At 37.3% G+C, this 7,668-nt stretch overlaps 1 long non-coding RNA gene across 1 annotated transcript; it reads left to right on the forward strand.

Annotated features, from left to right (window-relative positions):
* The first annotated feature begins 973 nt into the window (after positions 1 to 973).
* Positions 974 to 1,280, forward strand: LOC109828504. The gene is made up of 2 exons (XR_002243726.1): positions 974 to 1,135; positions 1,213 to 1,280. It is a non-coding gene; the product is annotated as an uncharacterized LOC109828504 (long non-coding RNA).
* Positions 1,281 to 7,668: the final 6,388 nt, after the last annotated feature.

Here is a 7,668-nt window from a genome sequence, read left to right on the forward strand (position 1 = left end):
TAGCTTGTCGCTTTCTCGGTTTCTCCCCTATAAGGCTATTTTATTTTCGCTTTTAGTAATGGTTGGTTCATCACTTCATCAAAAAGGGGAATTGTTAGCCTTATGTTTTTGATGATGTTTTACAACCCACCATTATCGGGGCGTACTAATGGCTTATGGTGCCAAATGTAGTAAATTCTTTTATCAAGCTCGTTCTAGTGCCATTCAATGTCGAGCGAATGGATGGAATATATGCTACAACGAATGGGCATATCCAAAGGAGCGAGGAGGCCAAGAGATGAAGGCAACGTTATTTCCCTCTCAAATTAAAAGCTTCATGCCGATTCAAGCTATATCAAAGCTCAAGTATTGCTCTCTATATGAGGATATTAGCTTTCTTTTGTTTTTTTCTCTGTAGTTGTGGTCCTTCCGGAGGGTGATGGTGGCTTGGTGCTAGAATGTAGGGCAAAGAGTCTATGAGTTACTTGATAGCTTATTGGAATCACACACACGTTTAATACTTGTGTTTTTTAAGCGTTTCACAAATATACTTATTTTCACAAGTATGGAGGATCCTATCTGCAAACAAATTCCTTTTCTAAGCAGTTTGTTTTTAGTATTATAAACTTTTTACAAAGTTTTTTAGAATTTTCAGAGCGTCAAATAAAATATTTTGGCAAATATTTTCAAGTTGAGTCCAAAATCTTGTTTATCCTTTAAAGCTTGCAAATGCCAAAAACATCCTAATAGATTCTAACCTTGCAACCGGTGCAAAGGTTTCATCAATGTTGAAAATAACGATAACGCATAACATAACGCTTACCTCCGGTTAAGTTACAATAGCGATAACGCATAACGTAACGTAGGTTAAATAATTTATTATTATTTAAATAATTTATAGATATATAACATTCAAAATAAATCAGAAATTTTTAATTTTTAATAATTTCAGCAATTTATAGTAGATTCTGTAATATAATATTGTTTTTTCTGTTGTAATTCTTTACCAGGATCTGATTAATTATTATGTATATTGAGAAACTATAGCTGAATCTGCAATTCTTCACTGCAAATAGCCAGAATCAAACTCGAGACCTCTCTTGGACTGGGTCAAAGGAATTAGTACTCTCTTGGACTTAAGAGAGGCCTAGACACAGTAAGGCCCAAACTAGTAGGATTTGTTATATAAATAATCAATATTTCACAGTTAATCACATCTTCAACGATCAACAGAAGATAGCAACAGAAGATGATATCGTGGAGGGTTTCTTCAGAAAATAGCAAAAAAAGGAGGAAAAAAAGAAAATCCAGGAAAAAAAATAAAAATAATACTTGACGGGAGATCCAGTTGAAGTGGAGGGTTTCGAACGCTTGCGAGATCCAATTGCAAGGGAGGGCTTCAAACTCGTGCTGGAGGGCTTCGAACGCCTGCGGAAAGGCTTCGATCACGTGCTGGAGGGCTTCGATCGCGTGCGGGCGAGCTTCGAACGCCTGCGGGAGAGCTTCGAATGCCTGCGGGAGAGCTTCGAATGCCTGCGGAAAGGCTTCGATCGCGTGCTGAAATGGAGGCGACGGGAGATCAGAAGGGGGATTCGCTGGTGTTCAAGAGAAATGGAGGTGACGGGTTAGTTTAGGCCCTCTAGGGTTTTGTTAACAAGTAAATCAAATCACAACCGTTCTTTTTTTTAAAGCAATCTAAGCCATTGACAAAATAACCTAAGTTATTAAACGTTACAGTGTTACGTTACATAACCTACGTTATAGGGAAAATAACCTACGTTATTTTGTTCTTGCGTTATATTCAAACGTTATGTAACGTCAAAAACATCCTAATAGATTCCAACCTTGCAACCGGTGCAAAGGTTTCATCATAGTCTATGCCCTCCTCTTGATTGTATCCTTGTGCAACCAAACGAGCTTTATTTCTAGTAATAATGCCATGTTCATCAAGTTTGTTTCTAAAAACCCATTTAGTACCAATAACACTAGCATTGTTAGGTCTAGGAACTAACTTCCAAACTTCATTTCTTTGAAAATTGTTTAATTCTTCATGCATAGCCAAAACCCAAAATTCATCATTCAAAGCATCATTAACCTTTTTAGGTTCTAGTTGAGATAGAAATGCAACATTACCACATTCACTCAAGGCTTTTGAGCGAGTTATAACTCCTTTTGAAGGGCTCCCAATGATTTGTTCCTTTGGATGGTTTGATGTGAATTTCCAAACTTTAGGTGGTTCAACTGGTTCTTGAGCATTGGTGCTATCTACATCCTTTTGAGCTTCTATAGAGGGAGTATCATTGATTTGCAACAAGTCCAATCCTCCCTCAATATCATCATCATCATCTTTCCTAGGCAAAACAACTTGAGAGCCAACATTAGTCTCATCAAAAGTAACGTTTATAGATTCTTCAACAACGAGGCTTCGTTTATTGAAGACCCTATAAGCCTTACTTCGAGGTGCATAACCCAAGAAAATACCAACATCAATTTTGGAATCAAATTTATCATGATGATCTTTTGTATTTAAAATAAAACATTTGCAACCAAAGACACGAAAATAGCCAATGAAAGGAGTTTTTCCAAAATAAAGTTCATAAGGGGTTTTCTTAAGTTTTGGTCTAATCAAAACACGATTTAAAACATAGCAAGCCGTATTGACGGCTTCCGCCCAAAAATATTTTGGCAAATCAAAAGAATTAAGCATAGTGCGTGCCATCTCTTGTATGGTGCGATTTTTCCGTTCAACAACACCATTTTGTTGTGGTGTTCTAGGAGCGGAAAACATATGAGTTATACCATGATGAGCACAAAAATCATAGAAAAATTCATTTTGAAATTCACCACCATGATCACTTCTTATTTTAACAACTTTCAAATCTTTTTCATTTTCAATTCTTTTAACATGATTAGCAAATTCTTCAAAACAATCATTTTTCTTTGCAAGAAATATTGTCCATGTAAAACGAGAAAAATCATCAATAATCACAAAAACATAGTGTTTGCCTCCAAGAGAGGTAACACGCATAGGACCAAATAAATCAAGATGAAGTAATTGCAAGGGTTTAGAAGTCGATACCTCATGGATGGATTTGAAAGAAGACTTTGTTTGTTTACCTTTGGCACAATCCTCACAAATTGTATCTTTTATGAAGTGCAAGTTAGGTAGCCCTTTCACAAGATTCTTCTTAGACAATTTTGAGATTAGCTCCATATTTGCATGTCCAAGTCTCTTGTGCCAAATCCAAGGATTTTCATCAATTGCCGCAAGACACTTTACATCTTGATTCACTAACTCATTCATCTCAAAAATGTAAACATTAGACTTGCGATTTGCAATGAAAACAATTTTTCCATCCATACTAATGATGCATTTGTCCGGTTTAAAAGAAATATCAAAACCTTTATCACTCAATTGACTAATACTAAGAAGATTATGATTCAAACCACTTACTAAATAAACATCTTCTATTATGGGTGAGGGTTTCTTACCAATGGAGCCAATACCAACGATTTTGCCTTTCTCACCTCCACCGAAGGAGACATTGCCTCCTTCAATCCTTGATAGGGTTGCAAATAACTCTTTGTTGCCCGTCATATGATGTGAGCAACCACTATCAAGGTACCACATCTCCTTACGTCGTTGCCGTGACGTTCCCTACAAAAGAAGAAGATGAAGGTGTAGTAGCTTTAGGTACCCATGTCTTGGGTCCTTGGTGGTTAGTAGTCTTGGTACCTTTGGGTACCCATATCAAACCATAAAAATCTTCATTGTCTTTAATTCTACAATGAGTAGAAATGTGTCCATGTCTCATACAATAGGTGCATACAAAATTTCTTTTGTATGTACGAATGTTAGAACCACGAAACCTATTTCTACCATGATGATTGTAGTTGGCATAAGCATGAGTGGGTCTAGTCCTACAACCCTCAATTTCTAGTCTTTCAATCTTTGATCTTAATTGCTTGTTCTCAAAATCGAGATCTCCAAGCAATTCATCTTTTAGAGCAAGAGAGGTTGTTAGTTGTTCTAGCTTAATATCACAAGAGGCATGCAATTTTTTGAAAGAAGAGTATTCTTTAGACATTCTTTTAAATTCAAAGTTCAACTCTTCTAAAGCCATAGCTATGTCACATTGCATATAAAAAGATTCACTTTCGGCCTCGGATATTACCTCATGTTCATTTGCCATGAAACAAACATTTGGGTCATGAAGAGCAAGTTTGGCTCCTTCTTCATCACTATCCGAGTCACTTGGTTCGGATTCTTCCCATCCGGCATACATAGCCTTCTTCTTCTTGTACTTCATGTACTTTTCTTTGAGCTTGGGGCAATCCTTAGCGATGTGACCCGGTTCATTGCATTCAAAACATTTACCTACACGAGAGGAAAACTTGTTGTTAGATCGGGGGTTAAATTTTTTGTTCATCTTTATGAGTCTAGAGATTCTTCTAGAGAGATGAGCCACTTCTCTAGAAAAATCAACTTCACTCTCCGACGACGAAGATGAGTTGTCACTAGCTCCCTTGAGAGCTATGGTCTTCAACTTTGGTGACGGCTCCTCAACTTCACGTGATGGCACTTCCTCCTTCTCCTTCCCCTTGAGCTTCTTCTCATGCACTTTGAGCTTTCCGATGAGGCTATCAAGAGCTAAGGTAGTGAGGTCATGAGCTTCCTCAATGGCCGTAGCCTTGGGCTCCCATGCCGGAGTCAATGAGCGAAGTATCTTGTAGTTCATCTCTTGAATGGATAATTGCTTATCTAGACCATGTAATTCATTGATGATATTAGTAAAACGGGAAAACATAGCATCAATGGATTCATTAGGAAGCATTTTAAATAGCTCATAATCATGCATGAGTCCACTAATCTTAGATTCCTTAACTTGGGGTGTTCCTTCATGTGTGACACATAATTTTTGCCAAATTTCGTATGCGGTTGCACACGTGGAAACTCTATTATATTCATTAGGGGAAAGACCACAAATTAAGGCGTTCATAGCCTTAGCGTTGAGATTAGCTAGGTGCCTTTCTCCATCGGTCATGTTCCCGACTTTGGACTTTTCTTCATATTTCTCTTCTATGAGCTCTAGAATGTCAAGGTCTATGCAACGAAGGTAAATTCTCATCCTAGCTTTCCAATAAGCAAAATTAGTGCCGGTGAAGAGAGGTGGCCTAGTTGTGGATTGTCCTTCTAGCATATGCATATTCAAAGATGCCTCCATTAGATCTTTTCTCTAAGGTTGTTAAACCAAAAACTGATATAGAGACCAAGCTCTGATACCAATTGAAGGACCCTAGAGGGGGGGTGATTAGGGTCAAGAGGCTCTAATATGCAATTAAAATTCAGTACAAACAAACCACAGTAACAGAAGTGCAATAATAAAGAAAGAGATAAAGTTAGGAATCGTTATCCTTGACGCGCGATGTGTTAACGAGGTTCGGCCCGCTGACCTACGTCCCCGCTCCCCACTCTCGAGGAGAAATCCACTAACACATCCGGTTTGGAAGCCGGAACTTCGTCTACACAATGATCCCACAAGATCTCTCTCTCACTACACAGTTGATCTCACAGATCACACTCCCTCACAGTCGATCTACACAAGATCTCACTCACAGCAGCAGAAGATAAATGCAAGACACTCTCTTTACACAAGCCCCTATAGCAAAGAGAAGAGTACTGAAGCTGGGAAGTGAAACACACACAAGAACTCAGAAGAACAAGTTTGATTTGAAAATTTTCTCAGGAAGAAACAGAGCTCTCTGGTTCTCTTTCAAAACGTTAGGGCTTAGGGAAGAAGAAGCAGGCTTGGGGGTTTTTATAAAAGAGTTTAAATCAATAAAAACAAAAACCCAATCTTCCTATTTAGGAAGATAATCTACTTTGCAGGTTGTGACCTCAGACTGTGCCAATCACTAATAAGTGAAAGCACAGGAGTCGAGGCGAAAAACGACCGTTTTAAAAAATCGCGGCTGACCAAATCGGTTGACCGAAGAAATAATCGGTCGACCGAAAATACCGTCGGTCGACCGACCGAAAAATTCGGTCGACCGCGGGCAGCTAAAGAAATTTGGAAAAACAAGCAGAGCCTCGTCGGTCGACCGGCACGGTCGACCGATTAAAAACGCTTAAAAACACAAGTACGAAAACGTGTGTGTGATTCCCAATAGCTTCAAGTAAACTCAGTAACTCTTTGCCTACATTCTAGCACTAGAGAGAAAAAACAAAAGAAAGCTAATATCCTCATATAGAGAGCAATACTTGAGCTTTGATATAGCTTGAATCGGATGAAGCTTTTATTCGTTATGGATTTGTTGTTCTTGAATTAACATTGCTTCATCATTATGCCTCCTCCTCCTTTGGATATCATCGTTGTAGCATATATTCCATCCATCCTCCATTAATGGCACTAATGAGCTTGATAAAAGAATTTACTACATTTGCACTCAATAAGCCATTAGTACCGATAATGGTGGTTGTAAAACATCATCAAAACATAAGGGCTAACAATCTCCAATTGCCAATGCCACAATAATCTCTTCTTTCAAGAGATTATCAAACTGAAACAAAATGGTACAACTCTTTCTCTTCCTATAAGCCTTGTTGTGTAGATGTGAGTGACTTACAATAGGCTATAGGAATGGTTTTTGTTCTAGAGTAATGGAATTTTAATCAAGAACAAAACTGAAAATTGACACTCAGTTTTTCTCTTAAAAATGGAGTTAAAAACTCAAGAAAAACTCAAGTTTATGGAAAGGAATCTTATTCTTTAACTTCAGAACTTAACACCTATTTATAGGCACAAGTTTAGTTCAAAATATTTCAAAAATAACTGCCAAAACGTTCATAAAAAGTTCATGTTATTTGAAAGAAAATGACAGTTAGAAAGACTGTATGGTCGACCAGATTAAGGCCTGGTCGACCAGACAGACTTCCTGGAACTTGTATGGTCGACCAAATTCAGTCCTGGTCGACCAGACAGGCTTCCTGTAAATTCTGTGGTCGAGACTGAAGCCTCTGGTCGACCAGGTCCATATCTGGTCGACCAGACAGAGATTTTTCTGAATCTCTGTTTCTGGTTATTATATCTGGTCGACCAGACATTTCTTTGGTCGGCCAGAAACTATGTTATACATATTTTCAATAGATTAAAATGTTATTCATTCATTAATTAGACTTAGGATTATACTTAGAATATTTTCTATGATCTTCTAAGTGAGTAGTGTGTGTTGTGTGTGTGATCAAGGCTTGTACAAAGATTCTAAAAGAAAAGACAAAATTACATCACTCTTGTAAAGTATATTTTCTTCTTGAAGCGCGAAGTGACTTGATTAACTTCATCTTTTTGATCTTTGAAATCTTGTCTTTGATATAGCCTTAATATCTTGATTGTTGCTTTGAGATGTATATCTTGAATCTGCAGTAAAATATGTTAGATAAACAATTATTTGTTATCATCAAAATACAAGAGATATTGTAACATCAACCATGTTCCCAACAATCTCCCCCTTTTTGATGATGACAAATAATATTGAAAAACTTTAATTAAACATACTTACTCCCCCTGCAACAATGCATACATGTTAATTTAAAACACACAAAAAAATAGCACTTATTATTAATCCTAATATTGTATAACAATGCATACATGTCAATATTCAATATTGCAATAGTTGTCAATATTTCAA

Source organism: Asparagus officinalis, unplaced genomic scaffold (assembly GCF_001876935.1).
Source record: "Asparagus officinalis unplaced genomic scaffold, Aspof.V1 AsparagusV1_Un1873, whole genome shotgun sequence".
Lineage (NCBI taxonomy): Eukaryota > Viridiplantae > Streptophyta > Magnoliopsida > Asparagales > Asparagaceae > Asparagus > Asparagus officinalis.